General features: G+C 42.3%; 1 protein-coding gene across 6 annotated transcripts in view; it reads right to left on the reverse strand.

Annotated features, from left to right (window-relative positions):
- TIAM1 (TIAM Rac1 associated GEF 1) overlaps nucleotides 1-26374 on the reverse strand; it is a 665813-nt gene that overhangs the window by 395725 nt on the left and 243714 nt on the right. The gene's annotated exons all lie outside the window — the stretch shown is intronic.

Genomic DNA, 26374 nt, shown 5'->3' on the forward strand with positions numbered 1-26374 from the left:
CACTGCAAGGGACTTTTTTCAAACAAACAGGCTACAGAAATAGAAACACAACATTCATCATTAAAGAGGTCCTAATCGCTCAAGTGCCTGTCAGAGGATACAGGCTGGGAGCAAAATTCAGAAAAGGGAACTTTCAAGATAAACATGATAAAAATCAAAATGGTAAAAACAATGATCAGTTCAAAACTGATTAAAAAATGAGTAAGAAGTAGATGCCTAGTTGATTTTTATATTTCCAGTACCTTGCTGAGAAGCTAGCATAAGTAAACATTTAAAGACTGATAAATGAATGAAGCAAACAACCAAATGAATGTTCATGAAGACTTCTGAAGGAGCCGGATGAAAAAAGAAGGCAGTGGTCCTGGATAGTGGATAGTGGTTTTGGTCCTGGATTTGGATAATGGTCCTTAGCAAAAGGTGATTTTGCCCTGAGGGGATATTTAGCAGTACTGGAGACACAACTTGGGGGTGCAATTAGCATCGAATAGGTGACAGTCAGGGATGCTGCTAAGCACCCTAAAATGCACAGGAAAGCCCCCTTCAACAAAGGGTTATCCAGCCCAAGAGACCAACAGTGCTGCTAGTGAGAGACCCTGACAGAGGTCTTGCTATCCACTGTCGCTTAATGGACATTCCATCTATGATCACCAATATTAAAAAGAGATTCTCCTGGGCCTTATGAAAATACAGAATAGCATTTCTCCTTCATTTCCATTGTGCAGCATCTGATGACTGATGGCCATCCATGTGAGCTCAGAAGAACCTGGGCACTGGGGTCAGAAACAGGAAAAAAGTTTACCAATTTGGGGCACAGCCTCAGGTTCATCCAACTCAACTTCTGTTGAACTTGGATGAAGATAATCAAGAGAGGGTTGAGAGGAAGATGACAGAAAGCCAGGGTATCAACTTTAGAATCACTGCATGGCTGGGCAAGGAGGCATCGGGTGCAAAGTGAAAGAGTTGTGAAAGATACACAGGGTAGGGCTTATCCCGGTCACATCGGTCATTTCTCCATAGACAGTCATTAGCTGGAGACACTCCACTGAGAACAGGAAGGATGTTTAATCTCATTACAGCTTATCGAAAAGCAAGTTACAAATTACTTACAGGAAAAAGAATGCAAGCATCACAAAGTCTACATCTTTTCTACAGGTTTTTCTGGTCTCATCATTACCTAAGAAGTATTGAATACTTCTTTTAACTAGGATGCCATATGTTTTTTTTCTTCTTTCTTGAATAAGAAAGAGATTCGTTGTTGTTGTTCAGAGGGGTGAGGGGTAGGTGCAAGGGGGCAGTGGGTTTGCTCATTTTGAATCTCCCTTAAAACCTACCAGATGGTAGGTTCTCAATAAATGGACGTGGAATTAAACTGAAGGAGTCCCCACTTTACTACCCACCTCTCAGGCAGAAAAGAGAAGCCCCTATAGTTGCTTCTGGCAGAAATCCACGGGGCACCAAGGGGTTCAAGAGTCTGAACGATCTGACAGCACACCAAAAAATCTGCTGATTGCATTCAGTGGCTGACAGATTGCCAAAGACCTGACACGGGTGACAAGGGCTAGCCTAGACAAAGATCAGAACCCAAGAGGTTCCCAAGCGGCGGCCACTGGCCTCACAGAGAGATGTCTCTTTGCACCAAAGCGTTTACTCCATAACAGAAGGACGAGTGTCAAGCTGTGGGTCCCCTCCACAAGCCACATGACAAGCTGATGACAAGGAAGACACTGGAGCCCTCCTTGAGGTACCAACTTCTGAACCTGCAGTTTCTAACGCCACTCATTTTGCTTTTTTTTTTTTTTATTTTAGTTGGGGGCTAATTACTTTACAGTATTGTAATAGTTTTTGCCATACATTGACATGAATCAGCCATGGGTTTACATGTGTTCCCCTTCCTGGACCCCCCACCCACCTCCCTCCCCATCCCATCCCTCTGGGTCATCCCATTGCCCCGGCCCTGAGCCCTTGTCTCATGCATCGAACATGGAATGGTGTTCTGTTTCACATATGATAATATACATGTTTCAATGCTATTCTCCCAGAATGTCCCACCCTCACCTTCTCCCTCAGAGTCCATAAAATTGTTCTATGCATCTGTGTCTCTTATTCTGTCTCACATATAGGGTTATCGTTACCATCTTTCAAATTCCATATATATGCATTAGTATACTGTATTGTTGTTTTTCTTTCTGGCTTACTTCACTCTGTATAATGGGCTCCAGTTTCATCCATCTCAGTAGAACTGATTCAAATGTATTTTTTTTTTAATGGCTGAGTAATATTCCATTGTGTATATGTACCACAGCTTCCTTATCCATTCGTCTGCTGATGGACATCTAGGTTGCTTCCATGTCCTGGCTATTGTAAACAGTGCTGCGATGAACATTGGGGTACACGCGCCTCTTTCAATTCTGGTTTCCTCGGTGTATATGCCCAGCAGTGGGATTGCTGGGTCATATGGCAGTTCTATTCCCAGTTTTTTAAGGAATCTCCACACTGTTCTCCATAGTGGCTGTACTAGTTTGCATTCCCACCAACAGTATAAGAGGGTTCCCTTTTCTCCACACCTTCTCCAGCATTTATTGCTTGTAGACTTTTGGATAGCAGCCATTCTGACTGGTGTGAAATGATACCTCATTGTGGTTTTGATTTGCATTTCTCTAATAATGAGTGATGTTGAGCATCTTTTCATGTGTTTGTTAGCCATCTGTATGTCTTCTTTGGAGAAATGTCTGTTTAGTTCTTTGGCCCATTTTTTGATTGGGTCGTTTATTTTTCTGGAATTCAGCTGCAGAAGTTGCTTGTATATTTTTGAGATTAATTGTTTGTCTGTTGCTTCATTTGCTATTATTTTCTCCCATTCTGAAGGCTGTCTTTTCACCTTGCTTATAGTTTCCTTTGTTGTGCAAAAGCTTTTAATTTTAATTAGGTCCCATTTGTTTATTTTTGCTTTTATTTCCAATATTCTGGGAGGTGGGTCATGGAGGATCCTGCTGTGATTTATGTCGGAGAGTGTTTTGCCTATGTTTTCCTCTAGGAGTTTGATAGTTTCTGGTCTTACGTTTAGATCTTTAATCCATTTTGAGTTTATTTTTGTGTACGGTGTTAGGAAGTGTTCTAGTTTCATTCTTTTACAAGTGGTTGACCAGTTTTCCCAGCACCACTTGTTAAAGAGGTTGTCTTTTCTCCATTGTATATTCTTGCCTCCTTTGTCGAAGATAAGGTGTCCATAGGTGCGTGGGTTTATCTCTGGGCTTTCTATTTTGTTCCATTGATCTTTATTTCTATCTTTGTGCCAGTACCATACTGTCTTGATGACTGTGGCTTTGTAGTAGAGCCTGAAGTCAGGCAGGTTGATTCCTCCAGTTCCATTCTTCTTCCTCAAGATTGCTTTGGCTATTCGAGGTTTCTTATATTTCCATACAAATTGTGAGATGATTTGTTCTAGTTCTGTTTGCTTTTAAAAATTCATATGAATTTAGAAAAAGAACAGTGAGCAGTTATGAGCCCTACCACAAGCAATGAACTCTGACATCAACATACAATACTTCTGTAACAGAGAAATATAACCAGTAGAGGGCACACAACTGACTTTTGTTTTTACCAGTCATCTGGGGTAAGGATAAACCTGGGGACGATATTAAATGAAACGAGTTACAAGAGTAATCCTCCACTACCACAAGTGGAAAAAAAGAAAGATTTACCTAAAAAACAGTTTGAAAAAATCTACAAGCCATGACACCCTTATATGGTATTTATACTGCTTATGGATATTTATACAAGAGCTAGCTAAACAGACATAATTATAATTAATTAATTAATCAATTAATACATCTTGGAAAACAACATTTGATATGTGGGGAAGAAAGCCACAAAGGGTTAAACATCTCTCGTCTTTGTCAGCTGAATTTACACTCAGAAAAAAACTAATTTTTTTTTTTTTAATTTTCCCCAAAGATTTTACTCCGTCTTTATCTTGCTATTTTGCTTATTAGACCTATAATAGCTGGCTTTTAAAATTCCCTTGAAATTTTGTTCTCAACGACACAAATGCCCTTCTTAAACAAGATTCTTCTGGATGAGCTGTTCAAGGGTCTTCAAAACCAACTTGCTCAGGAATCAAAGCAGCTTAACCCCAAATCATTGTAACCAGCTGAGCTGAAAAGATCCTCAAAGTTGATATTAGTGCCTACAGTGAGCCCTCTGCCACTCTCCCCAGTCTGCATCTGGAGCTAGGAAGGAGGGTTAAGGTATCAAGTGCTCACACCAACCTGCCATCACCTGTGTCACCCTGAATCAGCAACAAAGCTGGGGAGAAAGTGCTCCTTAAGTGAGGTGAAGCCCAACTGGGGTGTTAATTAACACCGTCAAATATTCTGAATCCAAATAAGACGATTCCCCAGCACAGATCTAAACACAGATCCAGTTAATCCTATGATGTCACTATGGAAATTCAGAAGCTTATTCACAAATACATTTCGCAGTTGACTGCCGTCTGATTGCCAAAATCAATTTTTTATGTTTGAAACTGATTGAAAGTCTAAATATGGATCCATCTCACCCACGCCCAGGCTTGGTGATCTGAGGATGCGTTCAGGGCCACTGACATGTTTGAAATCCCTTGATTCAGCCCTGGACGAACAAGGCCTTTCTTCTCTCTGAGAAGAAACCAAAGCCCATCCTTTCAATGTCTTGTCTTGTATTGATGTGCACGTGAAAGTGAAAGTGAAAGTGTTAGTCGCTCAGTTGATTCTTTGCAACTCCATGGACTGTACCCTGCCAGGCTCCTCTGTCCATGGGATTCTCCAGGCAAGAATACTAGAGTGGGTTGCCATGCCCTCCTCCAGGCGATCTTCCCAACCCAGGGATGGAACCCGGGTCTTCTGCCTTGCAGACAGATTCTTTACCAGCTGAGCCACCAGGGAAGCCCATGATGTACAAAGCCCTCATAAAATTTGATTTGATAAAAGAATGTTTTATGACTTTACACTTTGCACCAACCAAACTTTGAGAGTCTTTTTTTCCTTTTACTCTTTCTTGAAATGCTTATATTGTTGTTGTTGTTTAGTTGCTAAATCACGTCCGACTCTTTTGCAACCCCATGGACCCACCAGGCTCCTCTGTGCATGGGATTTCCCAGGCAAGAATACTCGAATGGGCTGCCATTTCCTTCACGAGAGAAACTCTTAACATAGTTTTCGCTATCTGAAAACTGAATGCAAAATCAATAAGAGGAAATATTCCTGAAAAATACAACATCTGCCAAAAGAGGCCAAGGAAACTCTAATAGCCTTTAAAGGCCACCTCCAGAATACACTGCAGTGACTGTGTGGCAAGTTCCTTGAAATCCAAAGGCTTCAATTTCCACAACCATATAAATGATTGTGTTCAAATTAATTTTCTCTGACTTCCCAGCTCTAGCTTCCAATTATATGTTTCCATGACTTTAAAATTCCCATTGCTTTCATTGCCCCAAATTACATTTCTTTACAGAACCACTTTTATCTCACATGCCAAGGCTAAGAGTTTCAGGACTCACTGGTGATTGACGTAACTGAACCCGGACTTGTAACTGGAAAGGTGAAGGGGAGAGGGGAGGAAGGGTAGCCAGTGGACAGAGGTAGCAAGAAGACAGAGGAAGAGTCCATGAACTCTCAGCCCCTATTAGCATCACCCACACGGAGCCCAATGCTGTCCCGCCCCCCTACACACTGCGAGGCAGTCGGTTCCAAGGTCTCCAAGTGCCTTGCACAAGAGATGCATGTGGTTCGTGGGGGTGAGAGCATCTGGGTTCTCTTTGGTGTGGGATCTTTCAGGCATCTCTCTGCTCGACAGCAATAAACAATAACAATTATTATCAGCACTAAGAGTCACATCATGGCTGAGTAACAAATGTACAAAGATAAGAAGTCAAGCTCTAATTTCAGTCAAGCTATCTTTCCAAAGAACACGCAGCCAGAATAACCTTATCATTCAGTACAGTAGCCTCCTGCAAAAGCAGGGGCAGGGAGTGTTCTCACTAGGGAAGCCTCCTTTGCTCATAGAAGGTGTGAAAACAGGCAGTAAGAAGACCTAGTTCAAGCCCAGCCTCCACCAACAATCAGGGAAGTGACTTAAGGCAAATCCTCCAACTCCTTCGGTAAAATGGGAAGTTGACATAGATGCCTTTGACAATGGGTAGGATGGGCTAACAGGCTTTGTAGGAGCACATGCCTGATGTTTTCCCTAAATGGTAAAGAGCGCTGCACAGGCAAAGATAATTGTCAATCAGGAAATAAGCCAAGCCTGCTTCTCGAACTATTTTAGTGTTTAGAATGTTTTTGATGTTTTTCTGTTGATATTGTTATTTTGGTCATGGATATAGATAGTACAGTTGAGACATGAGCTTCCCTGGTGATTCAGCGATAAAGAAGCCACCTGCCAATGCAGGAGACACGGGTTCAATCCCTGGGCAGAGAAGATCCCCTGGAGAAGGGAATGGCAACCCACTCCAGTATTCTTGCCTGAGAAATCCCACGGACAGAAGAGCCTGGTGGGCTATAGTCCAGGGGGTTACAAAAGAATCAGACACGACTTAGTGACTAAATAACAACACAGTTGAGACACTAGTCACATCTGAGAGAGTGGGGGCCCTTCCAAGACCCCAGGTCCACAGAGACACCTGTCAAGCCCTCCCTATCAAGTCTCTATTATGAGGAAGCAACACGTCCCCTTGTGAGAGTCACCACAGTGAGTCACAGCAGCCTTTGGTGCTCACCAAGGACAGCCAGTGAAATAGTATTCGGTTTTGTTTTTCATGGGGAAGAGTAGCTTTTAATTTTATTTTACATTACAGTAGAATGGTAAATGTCATTTCACCTTTCCTGCATTACCCAGAACACACCCAGGTGAAGCTGGGTAGGAAGCACACACCTCACACTTGGGTACAGCAGTGAAGTGAAAAGGACCACACCCATAGATGCATTTCTAACACCTGACATCTGACAGGGTTCTCTGCTAGTGAAAGGAACATAATCAATTCAAATCAGGGAACTTGTAATGCCAGGAACTTGCTAATGGGAATCCGCTTGTTTCTCTTTCCCTTCCAAGCACACAAGCATTGGATTTTATGATCTCTAAGACCACGGGGTGCCATTTTCCCTAGACACAGATCCAACATGCAAAGATTACTTTCAATCAGGAAATGCAACAAGCTTATATATCAGAATAGTAAATGGCCTGAGGTAAGGCAATAGACTCATGAAGAGTCACAGGCCAATGTATATAAGAGCCAAAACGAGGGTGGCGATCTTGCAGGTCAGAAAGGTTAAGTGACCTGCTCAGGCCCACAGAATAAAATGATGGCACATTCAGCCTAGAAGCCAGATGGATTGAAACCTGCTGTACGTTCCACCAATTCAGGTATTACCTCCTTAAAATAATTCCCTAAAATAAACACTAAAGGCAGCATAAAAGTGAAAGTCATTCAGCTGTGTCCCACTCTTTGTGACCCCATGGACTGTAGCCTGCCAGGCACCTCTGTCCATGGAATTCTCCAAGCAAGAATACTGGAGTGGGTGGCCATTTCCTTCTCCAGGGGATCTTCCCAACCCAGGGATCAAACCCAGGTCTCCAGAACTGCAGGCAGATTCTTTACTGTCTGAGCCACCAGGGAAGCCCAAGAATACTGGAGTGGGTAGCCTATCCCTTCTCAAAGGGATCTTCCTGACCCAGCAATCGAACTGGGGTCTCCTGTATTGCAGGTGGATTCTTTACCAGCTGAGCTACCAGGGAAGCCCAAAGGCAGCATATACATAAATAATTCTGTACCCCAACACAGTACAAAAGGTATATATAAATTAAAAAAATGATATACATTGATCCCATCTACAACTAATAGCAAACCATAATAACTCCATAATAACTGGATGCACAAGAAACTTCTTGGCTCAACTCCAGACAAGCAAACAAGAGGCTCAGAAACCTAGGATGGAAGGATGCAATTTAAGCCAGGATAGCTGAAGGCAGGCTGATTCATCAGCAGCCAGCATCCTCCCAAACAAATTACACTGGTAAGCTTGGCAAGAAAATGGGGGAAGCCTGGTAAAGACATGGGACACTCATACATGCCCAAGGGTCAAGAGGGCACCCTGGTCAAAGACAAGGATCCCCCACTTTGAAAAGTCCTACTTCTAAAGTCCTAAGAAATTAAAATATATCTCCACAGATGATACAAAATGGCATCATTCCTAACTTGCACATGAATGTTCAATGCACTATTATTCACAATAGGCAAAAAGTGAAAACAACCAAGGTGTTCATCAGCAAGTGAATGGATAAACAGCATGTCATCTGATAAACACAGTGGAATATTACTCAGCCATTAAAAGGAATGGAGGATGATACTTGCTACAATATGGATGAACCTTGAAAATGTCATGCTACAGTGACAAGGTCAAAGCCCACTCCCATGAAATACCTAGACTAGTCAAATTCATGAATATAAAGAGATCAGAGGTTACCAGGTGCTGAAGAGCAGGCAAAATGAGGATTTACTGCTTAATGGTTACAGTGTTTCTTGGAGGTGATGAAAAAGTTTGGGACATAGACAGTGATGGTCATTGTACAATCTTGTGAATGTAATTACTGTTACTGAATTGTAAACACAAAAATGGTTAAAATGACAACTTTTATGTTACATTTACCACAATTTTTTTTTTAAGATTCAAAAAGAGACACATCACCTTCAAACTACTGGTTCAGGTACATGTAGCTTTTCACAATACTGCTGTTAAAAAGTCATCAAAACGTTAAACACGTTAACTAAGCTTTAATATGTGCCTTATTCTCCCTGTCACATCACCATGACCTTGATCATACACCTAGGAGCATTTTTCTCTGACTGTAAGTGGTAAAATGGGATTGTCTAATTTGTAAAATTAAATCTCTTGTAATCACGAAGATAAAACAAGGCACACCTTTGCACATCAAGAGCTTCCAAAGATGCCAGGTGTCACACCTGTAGGGAACGTCTCTCACCATGGGTCCACTTCCACCAACCCATCCCAGTCCCAAATTTCACAGCAGAACATGAAGCCAGAAAGGGTGGGATCTGAGCCCAGAACAGTAAGAGGAGAAAACAAATCAAATTCAAATTACCAAATGAAAATACTAAATGGCACACTTTTTTTTTTTTGAGAGTGATAAACAGTCTTTTATTGGGTTTGGTTCAGTTTTAAGATGAAAGAAAATATAGCCATGGAAGATGTCGTATATTCCTAGTATTTACAGTTTCACATTTCCTTTTAATTGAATATTGGTTGTTTTTCTATTATTGAAACTTTATCTTATTCTTTTTTTCTACTGTTTTATTTAAATATACTTTTTAATTTTTACAGAGCATGTTTTATACATTTATCCCATATAGCAGACCTAGACGAGCCAGGAATTCCTTTTCTAGTCACAGGCCTATTTTCTAATTTTTCTAAAGCCTCAGTCCCTCATCTGTAAAACAGGTTATAATGTGGGTTGGCCAAAAAGTTCCTTTGGGTTTTTCTGCGACACTTTACAGAAAAGACGAATGAACTTTTTGGCCAACCCAAACAGTATTTTACTTGTGACACTGTGGGAGGCTGAGGGCACTGAGCAAATTTATAAAGACCTCTGTCAAAACCATAGGACTGGGATCTGCTCATCAATTTTTGTACCTGGTCCTCATGACAACTCAACAAAGTGCCAGACCCATTTAACAGATAAAGAGACTGAGGCACACAGGGGTTAAGTGAATTGCCCAAAGCTGTTCAACAGGAGGGGGCAGCTCTGAAATTCTAACTTGGTCTCACAGAGGCTGGGAGCCTGGCTCTTCCCGACCTCAGTGCTACATTTGGCCTGTAGCCTTGTCATTCATTGTTGACCTGGGCAGCCTCACATCCACTGTATTTGCTCTTACTGTCTTCATCACCTCCAGTAGTCACAGATTCTTACCGCCTCACAAAGTCACAGAGATGAGTCCGATTCCCAAAGCCGGTGCTTACTCACAGGGCGCCTTGCCTCCCTCCCAAGACCAAATGGAGCAGCAAGCTACATACTTCAGGGTCTGTCATGAAGTTCCTGGAAGATAATCATCACTTCATCTGAGAAAGATGACCGAACAAGGTATCTAAGGTGAGCAAGTTCAACTGGGCAACAGTCAAAGAATATGCATAACCCACATGAAGAAAATTCATCAGTTCAGTTCAGTTCAGTTGCTCAGTTGTGTCCAACTCCTTGTGACCCCATGGACTGCAGCGTGCCAGGCCTCCCTGTCCATCACCAACTCCCGGAGTTTGCCCAAACTCGTGTCCGTTGAGTCGGTGATGCCATCCAGCCATCTCATCCTCTGTCGTCCCCTTCTCCTCCTGCCTTCAGTCTTTCCCAGCATCAGGATCTTCTCAAATGAGTCAGTTCTTCGGATCAGGTGGCCAAAGTACTGGAGTTTCAGCTTCAGCATCAGTCCTTCCAATGAATATTCAGGACTGATTTCCTTTAGGATTCAAAGCATCCTTTCACAAAACCAAGGTCCCGTGCTAGAGGCAAGTTCCAGGTCCAGGTTGAGATAATTAACCATTGGGTGGGTATTTTATACTAACCTATTTGCAGTGTTGGTTCCCAGTCAAAAGAAATACATGATGAACAGAATCTTGCTGGCACTCATCCAGCTCACACTCTCCCAGACTTCCCACTAAAGCACAGCAGGTGACTCACAGGATGACACACTGCTCTTGGCGTAGGTACCAAGAGTTACACATGCCTCCTGGTTGGTGTGGAGGAGGCTCCTCTCCAAGCAGGTTGACCAATGCTTCACCAGATCACCTGAAACCCTAAAGCTCAGTCTTCCACTCCCAGCCACCTGGCTTCTGAGAAAAGGAATTTCTCAGCATCGGATAACAATGATGCCCAACCTGACAAGCTTCAAAATCTTTGCAGAAGGCTGGCGATGACCAAGATAAGCCATCTCAGCTTCAACACGTTCACACACCTTGCTCAAGCTCAGGGTTATGACTCAGACTCCTCCCTCCTGCCAAAGCCCTGTACCCTGAGAGCCTTTGTTCTTCTTTGCTTGCCACAGATGAACTCAGCCCATTGGAGAACAGCTATAATCCCTTCCATGCTGAACTTTCCATCGGCAAAAATGAGTCAGGTTGGCTGGGTGTGAGGTCAGCTGTTTCCTGAAGTAACACCCACCAGACAGTTCCCTCCCCACCTCCAAAAAAAAAAAAATCAAATATAGCTCTTAACCACCCGTTTCCAGCCTCGTAAATGCTACTGGCACATACATGGAGCCTATTGACTCAGTCGACTTCAATAACCAAAAACATATTCTTGGCTTTTGGCATTAGCGTGGGATTTTTGTTTTCATAGGAACATGGTACCAGCTCATGCTATTTGCTCCGGTGGGAATGTGCATTCATTCCACGCATACCTGGACCCTAGATTTGAGCCCTTTATTCAAGGTACCTTCTCTGGGAGGTCCTCTCCCTCCCTCATCTCCTTTCCCACTTCCCTGCTTTATTTTTTCCTCCTTTATATGCACAGAATATGTTAACACACACGTGCTACATCAACAAGAAAAAGACCAACGACCAAATAGAAAAATGATGAGTGATTTAAACACGTTGTTCACAAAAGAGGATATTCCAAATGGCCAAGAAACCCATGAGCAGGCGTTTAGCCTTCATCAGGAAAATATAAATTAAATCCAGAAAATCCCCTTATTACCAGAACAGCTAGAATGAAAATGAGTGATAATGCCAGGAGTCCCCAAGAACATGAAACAACAAGAACCCTCTTACACTCTCAGGGAGAGTGGAACTGGCTCAACTTCCTTCTCTATTAAAGATGAAAAATCAGCAATTCCACTCCCAGAGATAAACCCAAAAATGCATACACATGTGCACTCAGGGAACTGTCCCCAAACATTCTCTGCAGCATTATTCATAGTAGCCAAATGCTCGAACTAACCCACATTTCACCAGCACTAGAATGATTAGATCAGTTACAGTCTGCTTATACAATGAACTGTGAAATAGTGAAAATGGACAAATTAGACCTACACACAAGAGAGATGAATCGCATTGTTTAAAAAGTGAGGACATGAAACCATACCTAAAATAGTAAATAAAGAATGGTGGCTCACATGGTAAAGAACTGCCTGCAATGTGGGACACCTGGGTTGGATCCTCAGTTGGGAAGATCCCCAGGAGGAGGAAATGGCTACCCACTCCGGTATTCTTGCCTGGAGAATTCCATGGACAGAGGAGCCTGGCGGGCTACAGTCTCTGGGGTCTCAAAGAGTCAGACACAACTGAGTGACTTTCACTTTAACTTGGGCTTTCCTGGTGGCTCAGCTAGTAAAGAATCCGCCTGCAAAGAGGGAGACCTAGCTTCCATCTCTGGATTTGGGAAGACCCCCTGGAGATGGGAACGGCTACCCACTCCAGTATTCTGGCCTGGAGAATTCCATGGACTGTATAGTCCCTGAGGTCACGACTGAGCCACTAACACTTTCACTTTCTGTTCATATAAGATTCAAAACTAAACTACAGTGCTCAAAGAGACATAATTGAGTAATAAAACTGAAGAAAAGCAAAATCATAATTCCATAGAAGTCCGGCCCAGTTGTTATCTTCAGGAGGTGGGAGGAGATTGTGATTGAGCATAGAGGGGTAGGTCTTCGGGCGGGGCTGACAATGTTCCATTTCTTATTTTTTTTTTTTATAAATTTATTTATTTTAGTTGGGGGCTAATTACTTTACAATATTGTAATAGTTTTTGCCATACATTGACATGAATGAGCCATGGGTTTACATGTGTTCCCCTTCCTGGACCCCCACCCAGCTCCCTCCCCATCCCATCCCTCTGGGTCATCCCATTGCCCCGGCCCTGAGCCCTTGTAATATTCCATTTCTTGAGCTGGTGATGACCACACCCACCTTAGAGTGTACATTCAAGTGTGCTATTCCAAACGTGTGGCCTGTTTCTTTCACAATTTAAAAAGAGTTTAGAAACGACTTCCACCAAGAAAATCCACATGAAAACTATCTTGGAGAAAAATCTCTTTCATCAAATATTAACCCCCTTCCCAAATAAGAAAGTCTCTTATTTTTAGGCTACAGATATAAAATCCTGTATAAACAGTGGTGCTTCAGAAAAAATCTCTGAAAGGAAGTTCAATGACCAAGACATTTAATGACACATAAGACAACCTTCTTGTTCTAAAGGGAGTACTTAGTGCATGAAGCCATTCTTCTCCAACCATTAAAATACCAGTAGGTCATATGGAGATAGATTCCAGTAACAAAAGACTTACTTTAAGGACTATTGTCATAAGTGTGATTGACTAGAAAAAGACCCTGATGCTGGGAAGGATGGAAGGCAAAAGAAGAAGGGAGTGGCAGAGGATGAGATGGTTAGAAAGCATCAACTCAGTAGACAAGAATTTGAGCAAACTCCGTGAGATAGTGGAGGACAGAGGAGCCTGGCGTGCTGCAGTCCATGGTTTCCAAAGAGTCAGACACAACTTAGGGACTGAATGATAACAACAGATAAGATCTTCCCAACCCAAGGATCGAACCCGGGGTCTCCTGCATTGCAGGCAGATTCTTCACCATCTGAGACACTAGGGAAGCCCGAGATATAGATAGATAGATAGATATGATGTATGTATTTATTATTATGTACACATATATGTACATGTTTATGTATTATATACAGCCAGCATAAGAATACACCACTTGCCAGGACTTTAAGATGAAAGAAGCATGTAATGGTGAGCTCAGCACACTGACTCTCTTCCCTACTTCTTCTCTGGAGTCACTGGAGGTATGGACCTGATGCTTACAACTTGGAAGCACCAGAAAGGAAGTATGAAAGAGGCACTGGTCAGCCCTGCATTGATCCCAAGGATTCAAGCCATTCACCCAATAGGGTTAGCCTTTGTCCTCATGATGAATCATGGATCCATTACCCTTGAATATGCTATAATTTTTATTTTTAAAGAAATGCCCAAATGGCCATTCATCTCTCAGAGCACTCTTTCTTACCCACACCATGAAGCAGTTAATTTCTTTATGTTCTGATGAGTTTCCAGCCTATAAACAGGAACATCAAATTCTGTGATGTCTTTTCTTACCAAGAAGTAGTGGCAGGGACCACTCCTTCCCTCCTTTATTTGTTACTGTTCTTTCTCTACACACTTTCTTCTTCCTCTATCCCCAGACACAAAGGGGAGCATGTGATCCAGGCTGGGGTAATCATTAAACCCCAAGCCCCTGAAGACAGTAACTGGTCCAGAGGTGGGTTGACCATCTATATTAGCCACTCAGAGAACTTCCTTGGGAAGTTATCCTTGGGAATAATTTTTTTTGACTGAGGAAGTCAGTCTAGAGCTGCCGGCAGCCAAGTCTCTGCTGTGTTCAAGCTAGACAGAGAAAAATCTAATTCAACTCAGGGAAAAACGGGGATGAAAGACAGAGACTCCTGATGTGCTGACACCCCTAGGTCTAACTGTCCCCTAAATCCAGCTTTATCCTGCTCCTTACAGGGTCCAATGTTTCCATTTTAACCTTCTGTAAATCAACTTGAGTTTCTAAACCTTGCAACACAAAATTCTAACTAATAGTGTTGGGATCTCATTTTTCTTTTTTTAATGGTTTTATTGTTGATGTTGCTATTTTACTGATGGAAGATGCAGAAATCTGCCCCTGTGATCTACAGCACACCTCCACACCACACATTTGTAAAAAATCGTTGTGAGTCCCTAAGCTTACTCTCTTTTTTTAAACTTTTATTTTATATTGGAATAGAGTTGATTAACAATGTTTTATTAGTTTCAAGTATACAGCAAAGTGATTCTATTATACATATACATTTATCTGTTCTTTTTGAAATTCTTTTCCTATTTATATAATACTGAGTAGAGTTCTCTGTGCCATACAGTGGGTCCTTGTTGGATGGGTGTGTGTGTGTGTGTGTGTGTGTGTGTGTGTGTGTGTGTGTGTGTGTGTGTGTGTGTGTGTGTGTGTGTGTGTGTGTGTGTGTGTGTGTGTGTGTGTGTGTGTGCGCGCGCGCGCGCGCACATGCGCACTAAGTCACTTCAGTATACGGACTGTTGCCCACCAAGCTTCTCTGTCCATGGGATTTTTCAGGCAAGGATATGGCTGTGGGTTGTCATGCCCTCCTCTAGGGGATCTTCCCAATCCAGGGATCAAACCTGAGTCTCTTATGACTGCTGCATTGGCAGGTGGGTACTTTACTAATAGCATCACCTGGGAAGCCCCTTTGTTGGTTATCCATTTGGGGGGGGGGTTATCCATCTTAAATATAGCAGTGTGTGTCCATGTCCATCCCAGACTCCCTAACTATCCCTTCTCCTCACCCTTCCCCCCTGGTAACCATAAGTTCCTTCTCTAAGTCTGTGAGTCTGTTTCTGTTTTGTAAGTAAGTTCACTATATGCAGAATCTAACTTTCTCTTTTTACTTCTTTTAAAACTGCACCCTATGTGTGTTCTTCTCCCTATTTTATTTATATTTCTTATTTAATCTTGATTTTTTTTCTTTTCCCAATGTTGAATGACACGTGCTGAGAAGGGTGGGTGATCTCCCCCAAATTAAGACCTGAAAATGGAGTGGCAGCTGTAGATACTTTTGCAGCATCCAGATTACGATCTTAGCGCTCTTCCCAAAGAAAGCTCTGTAGCTCTGAGGAAACTCCACACTTGGGGCAACCAAAGGAAGTGCCTTTGCAACCACACAACATGCAATGGAACCACAGAAAGGAAAAAAAAAAAAAAAAAGCCACTTCCGGTATATTTTCTGAAGCATTTCGCTTAAAAGGAGATCAAGAAAGAAACAGGAGGAAAACAGCTCCTTGACAACAGGGGGAATGTAAAGGGCTGCAGGGGTCATTTGCATGGACGTCATACATCTCTCTATTATCCTGATAATAAAGGATATAATTTCAGCATTTTCTAAGAGGGCAAAAATGCATTCCTTCTTGCACCAGCCAATAGCTTTCTGAAGTAATTCCACAGTGAGTTCACAGGACATCCCCTCTCCCCCTCCCCCACCCTCGCCCTGGTTCCTAGGGATAGATTAGAAGCCCCAGCAATGCATAGTTTTACGTTTCTCTGAACCACAAAAAAAATTAAAAGGATCCCAGGTGGAGTAAGCTTGTTAAGCAAAGAACCATGTAAAAATGAAATCGCTTCTAGAGAGCTCTCTCAGAGCTTAATGAATGGGACTCCATTTCTCAATCGAAAATTCTGATCAAATGGGAAGCCCTTCAGAGGTTCCTGCTGAAAACCCATTCTGCAGGCCTTGCAACCAGCAGCTGGAGTGGAGTATTGGGGAGCAGAGGAAGCTACGTTTGACAGTGGAATAGTGGAACTAAGAAAATACTAGAATATGAGCCACAGATGGAGAGTAAAGCACAGCTCAACCTACAGGAATTGCTGATACGAGTTGGGCTTCCCTGGTGGCTCACACTGGAAAGAATCTGCCTGCAATGCAGGAGACCCGGGCTCAATCCCTGGGTCGTGAAGATCCCCTGGAGTAGGGAATGGCTACCCATGAGTACTCTTGCCTGGAGAATCCCAGGGACAGAGGAGCCTGGCAGGCTACAGTCCATGGGTTGCTAAGAGTCAGACACGCCTGAGCGACTAACACTTTCCAATTCAGTACAATCTATGCTCTATAAACACATCCTGGAGCAGCTGATGCCATGGTGGCTGAAAACCGCCATGGATGGATGGATGGATGGTTGGAGAGGCTAAGAAGAGGATGGTGACAGTTACAACTAAGTGAGTGTGTGCTGATAGAGGGGAGGAGGAGGACAGGCAGACCACATCAAAATCGCTGAGCAATGGCCTGGACCAGAGTGGAGAGACTTTTTCTATGAAGAGCAGATAGTATTTTAGGCTTTACAGATATTATAGGCTTATCTGGATCTCCCAAAATTCCTACGTTCTAACACTGGGCTTCCCATGTGGCACTAATGGTAGAGAATTCACCTGCCAATGCAAGAGACCCAAGAGACACAGGCTTAATTCCCGCATTGGGAAGATCCCTTGGAGGAAGATATGGCAACCCATTCCAGTCTTCTTGCCTGAAGAATCCCACGGACAGAGGAGCTTAGCAGGTTATGGTCCATAGGGTCACAAAGAGTCAGACACAATTGAGCAACCGAGCACACAACCCTCGTAGCTCAGAACACACCAGAATATGACAGTATCTGGAGACAGGATCTTTAATGAAGTAATTAAGTTAACGTTAGCTCAAACCAGGAATTCCCTGCCAGTCCGGTGGTTAAAACTCTGTGCTTCCACTGCAGGGGGTACAGATTCAATCCCCGGTAAGGGAAATAAGATCCCACATACCGTTCTTCATGCCAAAAAAAAAAAGAGCTCATACGAGTGGGCCTTAATCTTATAAGAAGAGGAAATTAGGACATAACCGTCACAAAGGGCAAACCATGTGAGGACACAGGGAGAAGACATTCATTGACAAGCCAAGCAGAGAGGGCTCAGAAAGAATCAACTCTGCCAACATCTTGACCTCAGACGTCTTATCTCCAGAACTTAAACAAGAAAGAAGGAAAGAAGAGGAGGGAAAAAAGGAAGAGATGAGTGGAGGGAAAGAGGACCCCAACTGTGTAACTCCAGCTGGTTCAGCCCACCCACCCCACCCCTGATAAAGAGACTTCACAGAATTGGGGGTTATAAGCACTATGAACAGCAAAGAGGGGCACAGAGCTTAAAGACCATGACATCCCTTTTCTACTTCTAGGTCAGTCAGTTAACTGCTAGATTTAAAATCAAGTCACAGTAAGACTTAGTTTCCTAGTCAGCAGAATGGAACTAGATGTACCAGGCAGACAGATCTAAATAGCAGAATACATTTTTAAAAAAAAACTCACTAGCTACCCATTTTAAATGGCTTTGTATTCTTTCTTTGTGGAGAAATTTCCATAGCAACAAAACCTGAATACCTCAGTATTCAACCCAAGCATACCCGCCCAGTGAATTTGGCAAGAACGGTTTCTTCTCACTAAAGGCACAAAACAAGGGTAGCTAGAAAATCTGACAGACCTCATGCATCCTTCTTGGAGCCAGGAACAGACAACCAAGAGACATCCTCTCGTTTCTCAGCCAAGGTGGCAATGTTCCAATTCCTCATGGTGCAGTAACAAAATCGTTTATCACATTGCTTCTGTAGGCCAGTTCACTGTTCACATTATTTACACATCTGTCCTTGTGTTGGTATTTTCTGCATCCTTGTGGGCCACTATAATATTTTACTTTAAATGACTTCTTATTTGGAATCATATGATCAATATAACTTTATCAGTCATTAGTCTTTTCTGAACTGCTTCATGGACCACAAATCAAGGGGGCCTAAAGAACAAAATCAGATGCCAAGTTCCAAGGAATCAATGTGCTGAACCCCCCAAAGAGGCCACCTATAAATTCCCACAGGAAGTTCATCTCAGTTTAGATACTTCATGCACAGATTCATATTAAAAGAATTAATTTTGAAACACTTTTTTCTGAATTCAAACTTAGCCATACATATTACGCTCAAGGAACTTGAACCAACCTGATGGTCAGCTGACAAAAGAAATCCACCAATTATTTTAACTTCATGAAAGATTTTCAGGGAAAACATATAAGACATATTAATAACTCCCTACTTTGTATCTTAGGCTCCATTCTTAAAAGACCTCTAATATTTCAAATTAATTGGTTTTAAGCTTTCCAAATAACCTTTCCTAAAAATCCAAGTGAATCGCAGTTTATTACTGTTTGTAGCTCAACAGATTACTCACTCGAGCTGAGCCATACACATACCATTTTTAATTAGCGTGTCACAGTGTGCCTTGATTTCAAATCCAAAATATTCTAATCCAAAGTGATTCTGTAGGCTTCCTATTTGCTGCTAGGAGCTTGAAAAGTTAAAAATAGCAACCAAGTTTTCACATCTCAAGGCAGCACAGAGCATTTCAGGAAAGCATACAGGCTTCAAATAGGTCCACAAAGAGATTCCCAAATGCCAGCTATCGGTTGATAAGACTGATTATCCTCCCCTGCACTCTTAAGGAAAAAAGGATGCTGGGCAGACATTGAATAGCATCCTACTGCTAGGAGGAAAACCTTATAAAGCAGGAACTTGTAGTTTAAACTCTTCAGTAGCAGGAGAAAAATAAGGCAAAATTGCTAAAAATACAAGTATATAGACTCTTCAATACTATAAAACTAAAGATGCTGGCTTTGCATGCAAATTTTGAACAATAAGGATTCAACCAGCAAAATCCAAAAAATGGGAAACCTGACAGATCAAAGACTTAAGTCGCTTTTTTTTAAGTTTATTAGAGTCTAGTTGCTTTACAACATTGTATCAGTTTCTGCTGTACAGCAAAGTGATTGAGTTTTACACATATGCCCTCTTTTTTGGATTTCCTTTCCATTTAGGTCACTCAGAGACTTAAGTCACTTTAATCAATAAAGTGAAAAGGACAAAAAGAAAGCAAGAGAGAATAAGGGGGAACTTATTGATCACATGACACATAAGACATGTATCCATCAGTGGCAACATACGCGTGCAATTTGGATCCTGATGTAAAAAGATAAGACATTCAAAAACCATGAGACAGGAGGATAAATTTGAAAACTCTCTAGATATTGGATACTGTTAATGAGTTACAGTCAGTATGGTTTTTCACGCTGTCTTTTTTGCAACATATACTGATATATTTACAGAGGAGATGATATGGTGTCTGGGACTTGCATCAAAATAATCCAGGATGTGTGTGTATGTGTGCTGACTGTAGAGGAAAGCAGGTTGGCCATAAATTGCCAATCCCTGAAGCTAGGCAAAACAGTTTGTACGGAGCCCAGTATACTATTCTCTTGTGAATGCTTGAAATTGTCAATTAAAAAAAAAAATAGTATGTACAAGAAATACTGTGGTCTGAACGCCCAGAAAATGCCTCTGGGTGGCCTGAGGGTGTGTGTGGCCTAAAGACATATTTTGTTTGGATTGTGGGACTGTTTTTAAGGGAAAATGTTGTGGTTTTTTTCCCTTTTCCTTTTTGATCCAACACTTAAAAATGAGAAGACTTCAGGATTTCCAACTTCTCTGAAAACATGGGAACGATCTGGCAACCCGGAACCACAGCAGCGAGGCCTGGAGTGTGGCCCGTGCCACCCCCGTCTCCCTGGCACTCACAGACCGATAACAACCTCCCCTGGTCTGCGATCAACTGAGACTGGTCCCATGCACAGCGCTCTTCAGAGCCTTGACACAGCACCAACCTGAGGGCCAGGGCCTCCAGAATTTACATGTTCCACCGATCAGCCCAAACCACTCGAGTTCTGTTTTCTGACCAGAAATCAAAAGGCCCTGACAATAACTTCAAGACAAGCGCCTGGAGAGTTTCAGTTTATATTGCACAAAGCTGTGATTGGAAACATATGGACAGTCAGGACGCTGCGAAAGAAAACTTTGGAGTTCTTTAGTCGATTGGGTTTGGGGACCAACCCCCCCCCCACCAACTCTGCTGGCCTGCCCTATCACTGAGGACACAGGACTGGCTGCCGTCTTGCTCCCCAGGCCCCCAGGATGAGACGCAGGAAGGAGACGAGAGCTCACTGAGTTCCTCACCTCCCCCCTCATTTTACAGCTGAGGGTGCAGCCAACGGAGGTTGAGTCATTCACCCAACTCTTTTCCAAAGGGTCATCAGAGGGAAAGGATGGGGGATGAAAAGGTCCTTGGGAGACACACTCCAGAGTTCCTGGATGACTATTTGTTCCTGCATGTTTTGAGTCCCCTTAAAATATTTTCCCAGTGTGATATATAAAATGGATAAACGACAAGGTCTTATGATATCATACTGTATTCAATATCCTGTCATAACCGTAAGGGGAAAGAATATGAAAAAGAATGTATGTACGTGTATAACTGGATCCCTTTGCTATACAGGCAGAAATTAACACCACATTGGACATCAGCTATACTTCAATAAAAATGAAAAATGCTAAAGAAGAATACAAAAACAAAAATATATTTCCACGGTAACAATGGAATAAGTACAATGTTTCCTTAGGGGGGAAAAAATAGACCTTGAACCTTGAATAGAACCAAAGTTTGAACCACCTGGGTTCTGGCATGCCTGTTTAACCAACCTACATGGGATGATTGTTAACAAGACCTCCAAGCAACTGACAGACATTCCTCACTTGTATAGGCAGTTGTCTTCTCATCTGGCCACAAAACTAATAAGGTAAGTCCTTCTAACTCTTCAGGTTCTCTGAAGACTCAGATCCCAGATTCTCTGTAACACAGGCTCTCAGAGTCATTCACTCCTTGGGCCCAGCTTGCCACGCTGAGTCAAAGGCAGCTGCCAAGGCTCAGACAGTGACTGTCATATTTTCAGATCCAACTGTCTACGACTTTGGGTTCTTCCCAAAGTAAGCTTCCCAGTTAACAACAGACTGTTCTCAAAATTTGACTAATTCAACTGCAGACATCAAAAGAAAAAAAAAATCAAAACAGCCTGGAGAAATATGTACATGAGCTATGACTGTGGTGGACAAGGAACTCTCCCAGCTGTCTAAGGAGATCTCGTCATCCTTTAGTAATACCTCGTAGGTGGCACACTTTGTTCACTTTCTCATAACTTCCAACATACCTAAACTCTTTGTTCCCCATTGAAAATGTAGGAAACATCTGATGTTGCCATCTGAGGTCAAAAGGTACCACAGCAGTCACTGGCTGGGGTTCCTTAGCATCTGACCATGTAGACCTGAGGAAATCCTTCAGGACTCATGGTCAGTGGTTCTATGACATTAGTCTGATAAATGCACAGGTTACAACTCATCCTTCGCACCACCCCTGTAAGAGGAAAAAAGGCTTGAACTCAACCCAGTGTGAAACATGGAGGTTTGGGGGATTTTAACGGATCACCTACGGCTAACCCCTGCTTGACCGGGACTTGAGAGTCACTGAGAGTTATGGAAGAACGTCCATAGCAATTGGTCTGGCAAGAAAAGGCAAAAGTCTGAACTGGGACAGAAGCCACAGAGTTAAGAGAAGGGCTGAAGGGGAGAAGGAAAGAGAAGGGGAGGAGAAGGGCTTGAGAAATTAGGTAGCTAGAGACACCACAAACCAAGACAACATAGAGAACCAACCTTTATTTTATTCATATAATAAATATTTCTTGAGCACCTAATTTGTGACAGGTACTGTGAAAACCACTGAAGATACAACAGAGGGTAGAACAGAATAAGTAGGGAACGTAGAAAGAGAAGCAGCAGGGTTCTGGGTTGTTTTTTTTTCTGAAAGGGAAAAGCAGACATGAGAATGCCAGCTCATTCAGAGAGATGTTAACGTTTGAGGAGAAGTCTAATAGGCTGAAATAACTTGGGCTAATTCAAGGAAATGATTGACTTTAGACATTCACTACATAAATACGCTTACTATTATTCTCCGACCTTCTAAAGTAAAAGCCCCAGGACTTTCCTGGTGGTCCCATGGTTAAGAGTTTGCCTCCCAATGCAGGAGGTGTGAGTTTGACTCCTGGTTGAGGAGCTGAGATCCCACATGCCTCAGGGCCAAAAAAAGATGAAAACATAAAACAGAAACAAGATTGCAACAAATTCGATAAAGACTTTAAAAATAGTCCACATCAAAAAAAAAATAATAATCTTAAAAAAAATAAAGTAAAAACCCCTTCTCTGGTGCTACAAACCCCTCTGGTTATTGCCCAACCCCTGCCCGTGAAAGCCACAGCCACAGAAGAAACAGGTCCCTCCGGATGGTCCTTCTCTCTTCACTCTTGCTTATTCCCAGCCAAGGTCACCAGACACTCCCCCAGTGGTCCCTCTGAAGGGTCTTCAACTTCCTCAACAGCTGCAGAGCACCTGAAACCATCAGCCACCCGTTCTTTCAGGAAAGCCTCTTTTACATCAATTCCGCAGCAATTACAGAAAATTCTGTGTGAGCTTCAGGCCTAATCGGATCGGTGCTCAGCACAGGGAAGAATACCAACACTGGGAGTAGAATCCCTTCCTCCCCAAATTACACAGCTAGTGTCCCATGAGCAGGGCTGGCTCCCCCAAACCATATGTTGGGTGCTGGTAAGAAGAAGATGGGAAATGAACACTGGGTAGACAATCAAAAAATGTCCACTATAGTGTCTATGCTTTTCCTCCAAAGCTGGGACAATCTCTTCTCCAACTTCTCTTAGCTTCCTTTCTCTGTACAGTTAGGTATACAGAATATTCTCTATGCACACATCTAGATGCCCATTGGAGCCTTCTCTTTTGGCCACACTGATAGCACCTGGGGAACTTTCAGGACCTCACACGCACACTCCATTCCATACTGAGATAGCCTCTCTGTTGATCCGAAGTCAGAGGAGAAGGAAGAGATGGACAAGAACAGAGGTGGGGAAAGGATGCTGTGTGTCTTGAGACTCCCAAGGACACTCTGATACAGGACCTGCGCATCCCAGCATCACTCTGCCTCTGGTAAGAAGCCCATCCTGTCAAAGCACTGCTGGCCAGGAAGGAAAACACCAAGTTCCCAGCAAGGAGAAGACATTCCCAAAGTAACGGAGGACAGTAGCTGATTCCTACAATATATTTATTCAACTTAAAGACCAAAGCCACAACGAAACAACTAATCATTTTGGAAAATACCCGTAAAAGAAAAACAACTACTCATGATTCCTCTTCTCATTAAGCTATTTTAAATATATTTATGCCCCCCTCCAAAAGACTGAAACTGTTTCCAACCATTAAAAATTTCATTTGGCCTAGGTTTAAGTGCCAAGGGAGCAAGAAGAAATTTAGCAAGAAATGCCAGAGAAAGGGTGAAATTTCAGGTCTTTAGAAAATCACAGTTTATACTTTAAAATCAGCATAACAAATGTTTTAGCTTTCAATCTTGAACCAGAATTCTAGTTTTCTACACAAGCAAAGAAATGTGCCCGCTTTTGAACTATTAATTTGGGCTCTTTATTATTTATACTCTTTACTATTAATAACATCTTCAGAAACATCCATTTTGGGGTTGAATTTAACCAGCATTTCAGATAAATAAAATATCAAAAGCTCAATATTTAATAGAAAAAGTGACTTCAAATTACCACTAACATATTAAAAGTCACTAAAATAGCATAATCACCTCTATCCAGGTAGTTGAGGTGACTGTGTGAAAAATGGATAACATTTGTATGGGTATATGTACATATCAATATATTACACATGTGTATGTCCACATAATAAAGAGAAAGAATACAAAAAAATCACAGTATAAGCATGATTTATATGGGTGGGAACAGACAATTATTTCCCCTTCCTCATATTTTTCTGCTTTTTCAAACTTTCTACCATAATCGCTCATAAATATATAAAAGAAAAAATAACTTTGTCACATACATGAAGATATATGTTTTTACAACCTACATTTATCTCCTTACATCAAAAAATCCAGACACTAAATATCCCAAGTTTCACAAACCCTCTGGCTCCAAATTAACCCACACAATTAGAAAAAAGAAAAGAAAAACTCAGCTTCATTTCTAAAGTAAATCTGTTCACTGAGTAAAAAGAAGCGATAGCCCTCTTGTATCAATACTGCTATCTGTATCCTTCAAGCGCCTTTCAATTTCACAGCTGAGTGTTAATTATCTATCTCATAAACTGGATGCCACATCCTTCCCTCCGCTTTTTTTAGCTCTCTTGTTCTCTGTTTCCTTAATTGTGCTTCCCCCAGAAGAGCTGATACACGCAGCACACTCACACGTGCCTGCAAATACACACCCGTGGGCATGCCCGCTCAGGCACCAATCCCCATGTATGAATCTGAATCTCTGCTCATCACAGGGAGATGAGAAGGCTTCTCCCCGAAGTATAGGGCTCCCTCGGAATGCCAGGGTTCCTTTCCTGCAGCCTGTGATGTGCAGGGGAAAGCAAGCCTCCAGCAGCACCCTCTCTATTTCACTTTTTCACCGCAAAGTCTGTCCAGTGTTGAAAGCAAACTCCTGATGATGCACCCTGATGAATGCAAACACTAAAGCAGATGCATGCTCAGCTCAAGATATCCCTAATTGCATTTTGCCTAGGCTACCATCAGAATCAGTTAGTGTTCCCTCCAAATACACATGCAGCAAAAGGAGGATACAATGACTAGAAGAATTTCTAGGTGATGGAGAAGCTGACTGAAATATAAAACAGGCCTCAAATAATGTAGGGAGAAAAAAAAAAACATGTTTCATATTCTCAACCCTGAATTGTGCACGTAAAAAACATAGGTCCAAGTGTGTTTCTCACACAGCTATCATCTACATATTACATTTCCATGTGACCCAATGTTACTGCCTAAATGCTGACTAACATCATGATCAAATGTATCAAAAGTACAGAGAAAATCTGGAATGCCATCTACAGATATAGTATCCTGAATGAAAGCGATACAGCCACATCTAGAAAGCACAAAATTATAGCCACTCCTTACTCTGTTTCTAAAATTTTTTCTTAGGTGGACTTAAAAGATGCCTCTCTGTAACTCCCATCTGCTGGAGAAACCAAACTAAATTTCTATCTTTTCTGTATGCTAATATTTCAAACAGCAGAAGGAAGTAAGTCTTGTCTCCCTTTTACTGTTTCCACCAGCAAGATTTTCTATTACCATTTCGGTTTGTTCCTCTGACTCCATTTTCTCAAAGTTGTCCTTCCAATGCTGGTCAAGGAGCAGCACAACCATGGGACCAGAACATGATGCTTCTCTTAGCCCATGATGAGTTCATTCATTGCTAGTAACCACATCACTCTTTCTGATACACAGTTACAAGTCCTATCTTCCCTGTTTCATCTGTGTACAACAGTGTCTTTTATTGTCTTCTTTTCCCTAAACTCAGCAAAGGACATCACATTCTGCTTTTTTAAATCATTTGTCACAGGTTCTGCCTGCCATCCTGGGCTGCTGAATTTATTTAGTTTGTACTGAAGGCCCTACAGGTCTTCTGGCCAGATGTAATATTCAATTTCAGAACCTACTGGCAGCCACTTTTTAGCCATGTCAATTCAGGAACAAGACAAAAGTACTTTTCAGGTAGTACAGTGGTAAAGAATGCATCTGCAAATGCAGAAAACAAAGGAGATACAGGTTTGACCACTGGGTTGGGAAGATCCCCTGGAGAATGAAATGGCAACCCACTCCAGCATTCTTGCCTGGAAAATTCCACGGACAGAGGAGCCTGGCAGGCTACAGTCCACAGGGTTGCAAAGAGTTGGAATCAACTGAACGCGTGCGTGCGCGCACACACACACACACAGAGGAGAGAAAAAACAACACAGA

The sequence above is a fragment of the Giraffa tippelskirchi genome, chromosome 2 (assembly GCF_054371585.1).
Source record: "Giraffa tippelskirchi isolate mGirTip1 chromosome 2, T2T-mGirTip1v1.2.pri, whole genome shotgun sequence".
Lineage (NCBI taxonomy): Eukaryota > Metazoa > Chordata > Mammalia > Artiodactyla > Giraffidae > Giraffa > Giraffa tippelskirchi.